Here is a 13,462-nt window from a genome sequence, read left to right as displayed (position 1 = left end):
CAAAAAAATGGAAATAAAGTTATAAAATTGGAGTTACAATAGGTTAACTTTCCAGTAATATATACTGTAATATATTTAGACTGAGGACATTTATGTTCAGATAAATTCTGTTATTTCAATACTACTTTTCAAGATGAATACTGAAATCAGATCTAAAATAGTGCATATAAAGAAGTCTTCTCTGCATGTCACCTCACCTTACAGATACAAATTACAATGGCAAAGGCTGGTGGGAAAATATACAGACCTACCAGCTGATCCCATAGAATTCCAACACCTGAGTTTCAGGAGAGGAGAAAAAGAACGTGTTTATAAAATGTTAGTTATGTACTTTGTTTGCCATACCATATAAGTTCGCCAGAATATTTTCAAGATGTCTAACTAAAATATTTACATAACTATCATCACAACATAGGACTTCAGGAAGTAGAAAGTCTATAAATTTCTAGGCCCTCATTATGTTTTTACACTTTAGACTAACTACCTTTCAAATGTACATCTCCAAATGATTTTTTGTCCCTAAATACTCTGTAAAGCTTTCTTCTCTCTCTTTCACATGCCCTGTTTCTCCTTTAAGTTCCTATAGAGTCGTTTCTCAAGGCATGAACATCAGCATTGGACTTTCTGTATAAAAATTATTTCGTTATAGTCCCCAAAATACCAAAATGGTATGGAAAAATATTCAAAAGATGAAAGATGAGGCAAAAATTTTAAGGGGATGCAATGATTTGTTTTTCACATTTTGTTGCTTCAGATTAGAAAACAGAAATTTAATTTCAAAAGGCTTCAAACATAAAAATATATTTTTAGGAGTTTAATTTGACATTCTATGGTTGCAATTAATTATATTATACACTAAGTATATAATTATTTATGATAAAACTTATATAACATAATTATAGTATAGACTGAATTTTACTCAATGCTTAGTGGAATTGCTCAGGTTTTTTTCTTTTCTTTTCTTTTTCAGTTCAGAACAATAAAAGGCACAAAGAATGTATTGACTATTTGAATTTTAGCTCTTTTTTGGCCAGTACACCAAGGTAAAAACTCCTTTGGGTAAAATCCTTGTAGTGCCTTGGGCCTCCCTGGTGGCGCAGCGGTTGAGCACTGGGTTGCGAAATTGCCCACAGCCTCTGCAGCGCTGGTTCAATCCCCTGCCTCCTGTGAGGGTCCCACATGGCCGTGCTTCTGACTGTACCCAGTGCTTGTATAAATAAATAAATAAATCTTAAAAAAAAAAATACTTGCAGTACCTCAAAGGTATTGATGCTCCATCCAAAAAGTCTTCTTCAGAATCAGTAAGGCAGAGCAATATTTTACCTGTTGTTAAATACTTATTCAGGCTCATATGTTAGTGAAAAATGTTTTTACAAACACAAGAAATGCGGACTAAAACATTGAAGAAGATTGCTATAAAAGAGATTCTTCAAGATATTTTAAGATCCTCGTTTTGATAAGTCCTTATTTTCAAACAACTCATGTCAGTCTTTGCATTTAAACATATTCTACTCTCAATAGAAAGCCTATTTCACCCATGGCATGCTTTAAAGAGAAAAAAGAGAGTTTTTGTTTTTCCTTGATGAATTGGTGGTTGCTAAGACAGAATATATAAGCTAGAAATTAATATAAGGAAAAGTCAGCCACACAGACTGATGTATCATTTAACAATACTTATTTCTTTGCTTCAATACTTACATTACCTGCATCTTTTCTTGATAGTTCCAGAACAGCAAAGATGTAATTTTCAGCTAGTTCCCCTTATATGGTGGATTAAAGAGTACCTTTGACCTATTCACTGATCCCATTCTCTGCACAGGCAGCTTCCAGAAATTGAGTGCACAGACCTGTGATTTAACTTTCAGAGACATCTCCAGAAAAATAACCAGAAGAAAAGAAAAGAGGAAAGAAGAAAGGGAGGATGGGAGTCAGGAGAGAAGGGGGAAGGGGTGAAAGAATAAAGGTTATAAAAAAAATGCAAAATAAACACATGTATGGATAATATTCTAAAGTACCCTGAACATAAATAATGCTGAACATGTATAGGAATATGAAAAATATAGGAAAATATTTTAAAATTACTCAAAAGAAAATACTGAAAGTTGAGAGCCCTAAAATCAAACTATTACTTATATGGCACAAAACTAACATCTTTTAAAACTTACATATAGTAAAATTGTTTATAGCTTATGCATATTTTGTGAATAAGAAAGACAATTCAAGCTATTTACACTTTTCAAAAGTATACAGAATAAAATAAAAATCAAAAGTATATGTTAGAATAAAATGTACCACTTTGACATGAGTAAAGTGCTGTAAGTGTTAAATTGAGCAATATTTACTAAATATATTTGTCTACATGGACACATGGAGAATCTACAAAAATAAAAAATAAAGAATTTAATAAGGTTATGCATCATTTCTGGATAAAGAGACCGTATACATAGATCAAAAGAATTAACTAGTCTGATAATAATAATTCAGAAAACTTATTATAACCTTTACAAATAATTCTATTAACATTGCCAGAATATAAATGTAGAAGAACATATTTTTAAATTACCATGTATAAATAAATTTATAAAACTGAAAATATATTACCAAAATGATTTGAAACCAAATATTTTAAATTATAATCCTTGAAGTGAAATTTTATTTATTATTTTTATTTGAGGCTACAGCAGTTTATAATACAATATATGATTCAGAGGCATAAGTTCGTTCACACCTCTTCAGATGTGTGTTACCCACCACACCAACCACCAAGGCACCCATAGTCCTTCACCACAATCAAAGAGACTCCTTCCACCCTTGTTCATCAGCAATATGTGTCTTTTGATTTCTCATGTTGGTTGTGTGGTTAAAAAACCATGAATATGTGTGCCCTTCCATCCAATCCTTAGTGTTCATTCATGGTTCTCCTATAAATAAAGAGAAATAAAGTTCCAGAAATCTTGGAATCCAGAGATATTTTTCCACCATTTTTTTGTTTGTTTTTAGCACTTTTCAAATGAAATTCACAATTTGTAAACAACTGGATATGAGGTACTTTTTTTGCAAATCTCATGCATCCTCATGATGATTTTAATTAAAGTCTGAATGTTCAGATGTATACAGTAATCATTTACATTTTGTTTTTTTTTGTGACAATATCATCCTTTTCCCCAAAAATACCTAAGAAGTTTTGGGATATAATCCTTTAATCACAATGAAGTATATCTTTATTTCCCTTGTAATATTCCTTCTTTGAACATCTACTTTGTCTGATACTAATATAGCTTCTTTTTTGAGTAATATCTGAATAGTACATACATATCCATTCTGACCTTAGAAGACAAAATTTATCTATTCTTTTCTCACATAGGAAACAAATGCTAGATAAACTTACAGTGAATCAAACTATTTAAGTACAATAAAAGATTGGCCATGGAACATTACAGGAAAGAAATTCAAAATAATGAACAAAAACATTAGCAACTTTATAATTTTAATATACTTTTGGTGTAATTAATCATCTGAAAAAATAAACCAATGAGAGTTTGTTAGCTAAAATTTGAAACAAATGAACTAATGAAAGAATGGGAAGCTTTTCCTAACATCTATATATATTTTTAAGATCAATTTCAATGTATTTTCTTGGTTCACATTGGAAAATAATTAAAAAGAAATTGTTTTATAGATTTCAGTTCAATACTGTCAATTATAAGCCAAAAATTTACAGTGCTTATATATCTAGATTACCTTTGAATGAAGTTCAAATTGATACATTCAAATAACTTTTTTTTTAAAAGATTTATTTATTTATTTATACAAGCACTGGTTACATTCAGAAGCGTGGGAGGGTGAGAGAATTCACTAGAGCCAGAGTTGAGAGCAGAACAGGCAGATTGATGAAGTACACCGCTGAGGGGAGCAGAGGGCGGCTGGAGAGGTCTGTCACGCTATGTGGGACCCTCGCAGGCGGCCAAGGATTGAACTGACGCTGCAGAGGCTGCAGGCAGCTTCACAACCCAGCGCTCAACCGTTGTACCACCAGGGAGGCCCCAAATAACTTTTTAATGAGAAAGTGTGTCTTCTGCATATTTTGGTTAGAACTTGTATAAACAATATATTAATTCTACCTCTAGATATTCACATTGGAATCAATATAAAAGGAATTTTCACAAATCAGAATGTAAATTATCCAGGATTCTGTGATATTTGGGAAAAACAGTCACAACTGAAACTTGAGAAGAACTATTATTTCCTCTAACACCTTTTACTTCTTAGAGGTGAATACACATAGGAAACTTAACTGATATAATTAACAGTTGATAATAAAGCAATTAAATAAAAGGTTACTTAACATCTCTGTTCGTCTATTAGTTGGTGATATAATTTATTTTATAAATGTTTCTATTCATGCTGAAAATCAGTATCTCTCATAATGAAATGGCCTGGTTGAACCTGGTATACACAAATTGTAACACCTAGTGCTATGGTTGCACTTTAAACTGATATGTTGTCATTTCAAATTACTTTGCATTGGCATCTGTGGTTATTTAGAATTACAAGTTAATTTGGATGACTTCCAGAACAAATAAACAAGTGCAAAACTGTCTCAATACATTTATTGTGCTTGAATGATTGAAGGACCTTATTTTTTTTGTAGTTTTAATGTTCCAGAATAATTTTATCTAACAGCAGGAGGTGGCTAGACTCCCAAACAAACTGTTCTTTTATTGTAAATTATATGAAATATACATAGAAAAGGATATTTAATTTTAATTACAATAATAGAAAATGACTAAAGCATCTTATCAGAAAATTCTGTGCATAATATAATCACAATAATAACTATAATAGTAAAATATAAATTGCAATATTGATGGAAAAAACTAATGTAATAAATAGAAAAAGTAAGGAGTTTGAAATACTCATAATAAAGGTATTATGGTTGAATAAACAGTAGACCCAAGTTATACAAAAATTCTGAACAAAAATTATGTAATCCTTAAATAACAATTTTCTTTTGGAAACTAAACAACAACGATTCCTGTGACAATATACGAATTCATGTATTCTAAGAAACTACTCGTAAAATGAATATATATCCATTGTGTCTATTACCAAAGTCATATTCTTAGTCTCTCACTAAAAACTAGTAATAATACCAGTTACCACTACTTATAAATCTCTACATTAAAGCTACACTTGCAGCCATGTAACATGGATGCTGAAATATGAGGTTAGCTTGATCCAGGGTAGTTATTTTCTCCATCTGCATATTATCTCAGAGAAATATGATCAGATTCCATGCTTTAATCTACATGCATTAATATACAACTCACCCTGCTCTTCCAACTATTAGGTTTAAAAATTGTGATGGGGGCCTCCCTGGTGGCACAACGGTTGAGCGCTTGGCTGCGAAGCTGCCCGCAGCCTCTGTAGTGCCTGTTCGATCCCCGGTCGCCGGGAGAGGGCCCTACATGGCACGACAGACCTCTCCTGCCATGCGCGCTGCTCCCCTCAGCAGTGTATTTCATCAGTCTGCCTGTTCTGTTCCCCGCTCTGTCTCTGGTGAGTCCTCTCACCCTCCCGCAATTCTGACTGTACCCCCAGTGCTTGTATAAATAAATAAATCTTTAAAAAAAAAAGAGAATGTGTTTTAAAAAAATAAAATAAAAATTGTGATGGTTAAATGTATATGTCCACTTGACTGAGCAATGGTTTCCATTGCTTGTCAAGCACCAGACTAGATATTGCTGTGAAAAATATTTTTCATATGTGATTAACATTAAAACCAGTAGAGTTAGTAGAGAAGATTGACCTTCAAGATGGATAAATGAGCCTCATCTAGTAAATAAACAGCTTTTTGAGCAATTTTTGAGGTTTTCCAAAAAGGTAGCAATTTTGCCTTCCAGACTGCAACATAGAGACCATAACAGTTTTCAGCTTCCAATTGTTTCCAGATTTAAGACTCTGGGTGCCTTGTTGGTGGGAGTGGTGTGCTAAGAACACCTCAAGGGGATGATTCTATACCTCTAAATCATACACAATTTTGTAAAGTAATGTTACCACAATGAAATAAAAGACTTGCAACATTAATTCTTTGACTCTGAAGTTGACCAACCTGTTCTACAAATTTCAAACTTGTCAGCCCCAAATTTAAATTAAGTTAGTGGGTATACATAAACATAAAAAAAAATTCTTAAAATAGTTAATGAAAAAAATGCTTAAAGGTGTTAGAAATTATTATGAACTGCAAAATAATGAAAATATATATCAAAATTTGGGGAATACAAATGAGAATTCTTAAAAAATAATTTATATCCTGTTACTATTATTACTAAAAAAACTAGTTAAGTACTGAAAATAGACTTATTGGGTTATATGAATCATTTCACTCTTCCCAATAACTAAGTGGAAAAGGTTATTTTACACACACAAATAAATGCATACACACATACACACACACAACCTGTGAAACCTGAATCTTACAGATATAATTTGTTTAAGCTAGTATTAGTAATTGTTGGAATATAGGCGGATTTCAGGTTCTTGCACAATACCTTCAATTGCTGTCCACTCTGGTTGGTGGTAAAATACAAAGGAAACATGAATCTAAAGGTTCCCAAGAGTAGAAACAATTTAAAATCTAACTTTTCCTGTGCTATTTAAATCCTACCTTGTCACTTGCCCACATACAAGCTTGACAATGATGTGAGAATATGGTAATCAGAAACCAGATTTAAACATTTGCAGTTCACTTCTTTCATTCAAAGATTTTCAGTTACTTGATTAGAGGTGACTAATTTGCAGGACTAGTCTGTAAAAAGAAAAAAAAAAAAACCCTCATATTAGATACATTTAAGTGGGTAATTTTTTAAAGACTTATTTTATTTATGAATACAAGAACTAGGGTGTAAGCCAGAGGTGTGACGGGTAAGAGAATTCACCAGAGACAGAGTGGGAGGAGAACAGGTGGGTCTACTGAAATACACTGCTAAGGGGAGCAGCAGGCAAGACCAGAGAGGTCTGATGCACCATGTGGGTTAGCTGCCTGGCCTGGGATCAAACTCATGCTGCAGTGGCTTGTGATAGCTTGATTGAACTGAGATTTTAACCCCTGTGCCACCAGGGAGGCCCCTGAGTTAGTAAATTTTTAAGGAACAAGATATTACTAATAGTGCTCGCTTTGGCAGCACATATACTAAAATTGGAACGATACAGAGAAGATTAGCATGGCCCTTGCCCAAGGATGACACGCAAATTCGTGAAGTGTTCCATGTTTTTAATGCAAATGGCCAACAGGCATATGAAAAAATGTTCAACATCACTTGTAATCAGGGAAATGCAAATCAAAACTACCATGAGATACCATCTCACACCAGTGAGAATGGCACATATTAAAAAAAACTAGCAACAACAAATGTTGGCGAGGGTGTGGAGAAAAAGGAACTCTCCTGCACTGTTGGTGGGAGTGCAAACTGGTCCAACCACTATGGAGAGCTGTGTGGAGATTTCTGGACCTACTAAAGATAGAGCTTCGATATGATCCAGCAATTCCACTCCTAGGTATTTACCCAAAGGACACAGAAACATCAATTCCAAAGAGCACCTGCACCCCTATGTTTATAGCAGCACTATTTACAATAGCTAAACTTTGGAAACAACCCAAATGCCCAAAAATAGATGACTGGATCAAGAAGATGTGGTACATATACACCATGGAATATTACTCAGCATTCAAAAAAGATAAACACGTGCAATTTGCAGCAACATGGATGGCGCTGGAAGGGATCATGCTCAGCGAAATAAGCCAGAAAGAAAAAGAAAAATACCGGATGGTCTCACTCATAGCAGGAATCTAGAAAACTTAAATAAGGGACCAGGAAAATGAATAACTATAAGAAAGTGAAAATCAAAATCAACAAAAAACTATGAACCAGTGACACTCTATGGGGGGTAGAGGGCGGGAGGGGAGGGATTGGGGTCAAAATAAGGGGGTTTCAATTGTATGGGGAATATAAAAATAAAATTTATTTAAAAAATAATAATAATAAAATACTCCATCAAAAAAAATAAAAATGAGAACTGTGAAATCACCACACATATGAAAATAAATGAAAAGATCATGAAAAAAAAAAGATATTACTAATAGCAGGTGAGTTTTTATTTTCACACATCTAACAGTATTCATTTACTTATTAAACATTTTAAATGTTTATATGGTTTATATATTAAACATTTTTAAATGCTTCTCCTAAAAAAGAAGCAATTAATTTTTTCAATGAATTCAAGCATATTTTATTTTTCGTGGTGTGAAAAATCTATTTGATTTATGATTTAAATCATTAGGTATTAAATACATATGAACTAAAAATGATGCATTTGTATATCTTGAATTTTTATATGAAAGTTTTCCCATATTGCAAATGTACTAGTAAATTATTTTGCAGTTTGTGTGCATATCATTGAATATAATCACACAAGCCTAAATGGTATTGCTCATTACGGACATACACTATATCATATATGGTAGGACCACCAAATATCAGTGGTTCATTGTTGACCAAAACTTAGGTAAGGGTTGCATGTCATTGTACATATACATTGAAAAATTACTAGGCAATAAAGAAGGAAATCTTGTCATTTGTGACTATATGGATATACCTTGAGAACATTAGGCTAAGTAAAAAAAATCAAAGAAAAACACTGTAGGATGTCACATTCATGTAAAATCTAAAAATTAAAAAAAAAGTAAAAAAAAACAAGCAAGCAAAAATCAAGCTCATGTGGATTGTAATGTATAGCATGGAGAGGAAAGTTAATAACCGTGTACTTATATTTGAAAGTTGCTAATAGATCTTAAAAGTGATGCTGATGGATGATAGCTAGATCGGTGTTGACCATTTCACATGTATAATAAATACAATATATACAAATATTAAAATCATTGTGTTGTATATGTGAAACTAATATAATATTATATGTCAACTGTATGTAAATTAATAATTTATTCAATGCCTTATTCTAAAGTAAGTATGATCCCTATACCTTCTAAATTGTAATTATTTCTGTATGAAATACATATTTTTTTTTAAATAACTGGTCACAATGTATGAACTTCTATTGTTGGGATCCATTGCACTTTTAGGCTTGTTTATTTTGTCTAGGAAGACATAACCACCCCTGGTCACAAGGTGTCACTTTGATAAAACATACAAAACTACAAGATGACCCAAACATCTTCGTGGAAAATACTAAATAAAAATACTGATATTCAGTGATTTCTTTTCTAAGACAAACACATTAATCATACATTTCAGGGGAATATTCTAGTTTAAATACCGGGCACAAAGTTGTTCATTTGGCATGCTCCCTTTTTATTAAAAGGTACTCTTCTTAGAGTAAAACGACAATGTAAGTTTACACTCTCATCTGTATATCCCTTGGAAAAAGACAACCATAAGACTAAGGGCAGACATTAGTTCGTGTTTGAAAAAGGGATGCAATCCTTAACAAGAACAGTCAGCTCAGAGTACTAGATATAATGTCTACTGGATGGGGTCTGTTAGAAAAAGACAAATGGAGGATTTTAAAATTCCGATTCTCTTTAAATAGCAAAGCGGATATGTAGGTAAGATGTTAGGAAGGTTTCATTAATATTGCCAAACTTGGAACAAAAATGAGATAAATGGAGTACAGGTTAATAGTGCAAGGAGTCATTCTGCAAAATGAGGTAGATGGTACTTCTTTCTGGAGATAGTGGTCATAATAAGCAGAAAGGCAAAGCTATGGGGAGTCCTCATGAATAAGTTAGCAATTGTAACAACTAAAATGACTTATAAAAATATATTGCAATTTTTAAAGAGGGAATGGCACAGGATTAACAGACAAAATACATTTAATTTAGATTGTTATTAAGAGAAACTTCAATCCAGTTTCCTGAAATATCCCCAGAGGGAGAAACTCAGGAAAGTAATACAGAAGAAAGAAAAATTTAATGACAATAAAGGTAATGTGAAAATGGGCTTTGAAATAAGGGAATGAAAATGTCGAATGCTCATTTTTGAAAACTGATTTAGTAAAGAGTAGCTAAACATAGAGTAGGTCTCCAGTAAACATTCAACATAAAGCATAACTGTGAATATGGTTTATATATTAAACATTTTTAAACGCTTCTCCTAAAAAAGAAGCAATTAATTTTTTTCAATGAATTCAAGCATATTTTATTTTTCGTGGTGTGAAAAATCTATTTGATTTATGATTTAAATCATTAGGTATTAAATACATATGAACTAAAAATGATGCATATGTATATCTTGAATTTTTATATGAAAGTTTTCCCATATTGCAAATGTACTGGTAAATTATTTTGCAGTTTGTGTGCATATCATTGAATATAATCACACAAGCCTAAATGGTATTGCTCATAAGGGTTTACACACCATTTATGATAAAAAGGTGTAGGTTTACACCTTTTCACATATGTATTACTACACCACACACCCAAGAACACACTACCCATAATCCCACACCGCAGTTCATTGTGTCCCCTTCTGCCTCTCACCACCCAAAATCCCCTTCTGGTAATCTTTTTTTTTTTTTTTTCCTCAGCTCACTCCAATGTGGGCATGCTGTGGGCAAGAACTATTATGGTCTGTGAGATGGAAGCCATAGGAAACAAAAGAAGTATAATTTAGGACAAAAGAAGCCTGATTCCCCAACAACATGGAATCACCATATGTCCTTTTAACTGTTGATACCCTGAGTAGTGCATGTGAGAGAAGTAACCATCTACCTCTGAAACAGTTTTATTTTGATCATTGTTTCAATAGCTAAAATAATAGAAAATTCCATAAGCTAAAAAGAAATATATGTGTGTGTATATATATATAATATATGTGCTTATAAAATAAAATATACAAATCTGTTAAATGAAAGGGTCATGTTATGTACACCAGAATATGGATCTAGAAACAGAATTCATCAGGATAGCAAATCAGAACAAACAAGTTGAAAGGCATGCCCAACAAGATTCTTGGACTGATTTCCCAAGATGAAAATATTAAAACCAGAGAATTTATTGTAAATAATCAATCTTACAATTTTTATTCAGAGTTTCTTTGCTCAAGTAAAACGGACTAGAGAGAAAAAAAGAATAAAGAAAAATTACTATCCCTCAAGCATTTTCAAATTGATAGAGAAGCCATTTCATACTTAATTTAAATAGCTGCAAATAATATAAGTTTTGTGAAAATATGCATAATATATGTGCAATGTTGCCACCTTAAACAAACTCACATCATTTTTAAAATTAAATTAATGGAATGTGAACACCATAATGCTTGCCTGCACACTATCATCCATCTAAATATCATGAATGAGCTGTTCTTTAATAAAAGAAAAATTCATATTTTTACTTTTTGCTTTGAATCTAATTTATTCTACTTCCTCCAGAGAACTTAATTCTTTCTTTTAACATAGTACTCTATTATTCTTGAAAATTATTATTAAGCACTATTATTCTCTCACAATGAAAATTTACATGCAAATTTAAGTTGAAATTTAAAAAAGTTTCTCTAAGTGCTCCACCTCTGGGTTCATTTGTATTCCATTTATTAATAGTATACATCTGACAAAATATCTGCTTCAAGTTTTAGTATATTAAAAAATAAGCATAATAATTTAAAAAAGAGTTATTGATAGCATTTCAATGAGGTGACTAGGGCTGGTGTTTTCTCAATTAAAACATAATTTCAAAATATTTCATAATTATGTTTTTCTAGGATAGCATTGATCTATATCTGCTTTTTTTTCTTTTTCTTTTTAGATTTATAAACTTTAGAAAATGCTTTTACATAGAGATGGGAATCATTTCAGCAATGTCATTGGATTTTTGAATTACTTTCAAATTATAAGCCAGAATCACAGGGCAATTAGCTCTTTGCCAATTAAATCATTTTATTAAGAAAATTTTTGAAAAGGAAATGGAAGTGAAAGAGAACAACTTTGGAATTGTTTCAGACAGATCATTTTAAGAGAGAGAAAGCCTGGGATTTAATAACAAAATTAATTTAAACTTTCTGTATGTGAGTTAGCCTCAAAGATTAACTTCCCATATTTGTGTGAGTTTATTTCTAAGTTCTCTATTCCACTTACCAGTGTTTCCGTTTTCTTTCTAATACCATACTGTTTTGATTACTATGCTGTTTAGTATAGTTTGAAATCAGGGCATCTATTATTTCCATTGTTCCTTCTTTATCTCAGGATTTCTTTTTTTTTTTTTTAAGATTTATTTATTTTTATACAAGAGCTGGGGAACAGGCCAGAGTCGTGGGAGGGTGAGAGGATTCACCAGAGACAGAGCAGGGAGCAGAACAGGCAGATGACAGAAATACACTGCTGAGGGGAGCAGTGGGCGCCACAGGAGAGGTCTGCTGTGCCATGTGGAATTCTCGCTAGCCAGCAGGGATTGAACTGTCACTGCAGAGGCTGCGGACAGCTTCACAGCGCCACGCTCAACCCACTGTGCCACTGGGGAGGCCCCTCTCTCAGGATTTCTTTGGCTACTTGTGGTTCCATACAAATTTTAGAATTGTTTTTTCTATTTCTTTGAAAAATGCTGTGGAGGTTTTGATAGGTATTGCATTGACTCCATTAATTACTTTAGGTAATATTGCCTTAGTAAGAATGTTTATTCTTCCCAGTACCAATATGCATGTTGGCCTGCACGTAGCCCTCACTGAAAAGATTCTCTGTCCCCAGCCCATGCACTATGCTCTGTGTCTTGTCCCAACTTATTCAGCTGATTTGAATGGCCACCAATCTATCTGCAATTCCTTTTGTCACTCCCTGTTCTGCACAAAGAACACCCTCAGTTCCCATTGTCCAGTGCCCATGGGTCATTTTTCTATAAATGGAACTGGTGAATTTTTCAATGAACTGGCGAATTTTCCAGTGAACAAAATTTAGGATTTCCCAGTTGTTTTTAAGGGAAAGGTTTAGCAAAACCTTCCTATTTTGCCATATTGTGGGTGGAGTCCTTGACTCAAGTGAACTTTATGATTTACCTATTTAAATATATATTTTACACCTATAATTAATATTTTCTATTTTTGGTTACTCTGCTGATGAAATAATTAATAAATTAGAATAAATATGCTAAACTGTTTAATCTGCATCCTGCCATTCTCTCATCAGAGGTCCATGTCAACATTATGATTATTTTTGCTGTTCTCTTTTTATCTTGAGATTTCCTGATGTCTTTGTCTTGCTCAAATCCAGCCACCTGCTCTCTGACTGTCATTCACCAGCCAGGCTACTTGGCTAATGCTGTTTCACAGGGGCTTCCATTTGTGTCACTTAGTCTGAGCTTGTGTGCTTACATTTGCCAGCTATTCCTGCAGGTCCTGTCCTGCTGTGATCCAGCCTTTGCATATACTCAGTCCTGTGGAGCCACACTACAGCAAAACAA

The 13,462-nt window shown here is 32.9% G+C and overlaps 1 non-coding gene across 1 annotated transcript; it reads left to right on the top strand.

Annotated features, from left to right (window-relative positions):
• The first annotated feature begins 7,168 nt into the window (after nucleotides 1-7,168).
• On the top strand, nucleotides 7,169-7,275 carry LOC119259981 (U6 spliceosomal RNA). Its single transcript, XR_005128627.1, has one exon. It is a non-coding gene; the product is annotated as a U6 spliceosomal RNA (small nuclear RNA).
• Nucleotides 7,276-13,462: the final 6,187 nt, after the last annotated feature.

The sequence above is a fragment of the Talpa occidentalis genome, unplaced genomic scaffold (assembly GCF_014898055.3).
Source record: "Talpa occidentalis isolate TD23 unplaced genomic scaffold, MPIMG_talOcc4v2.1 talOcc4.5, whole genome shotgun sequence".
Classification (NCBI taxonomy): Eukaryota; Metazoa; Chordata; class Mammalia; order Eulipotyphla; family Talpidae; genus Talpa; species Talpa occidentalis.
This window is presented reverse-complemented; position numbering and strand designations above follow the sequence as displayed.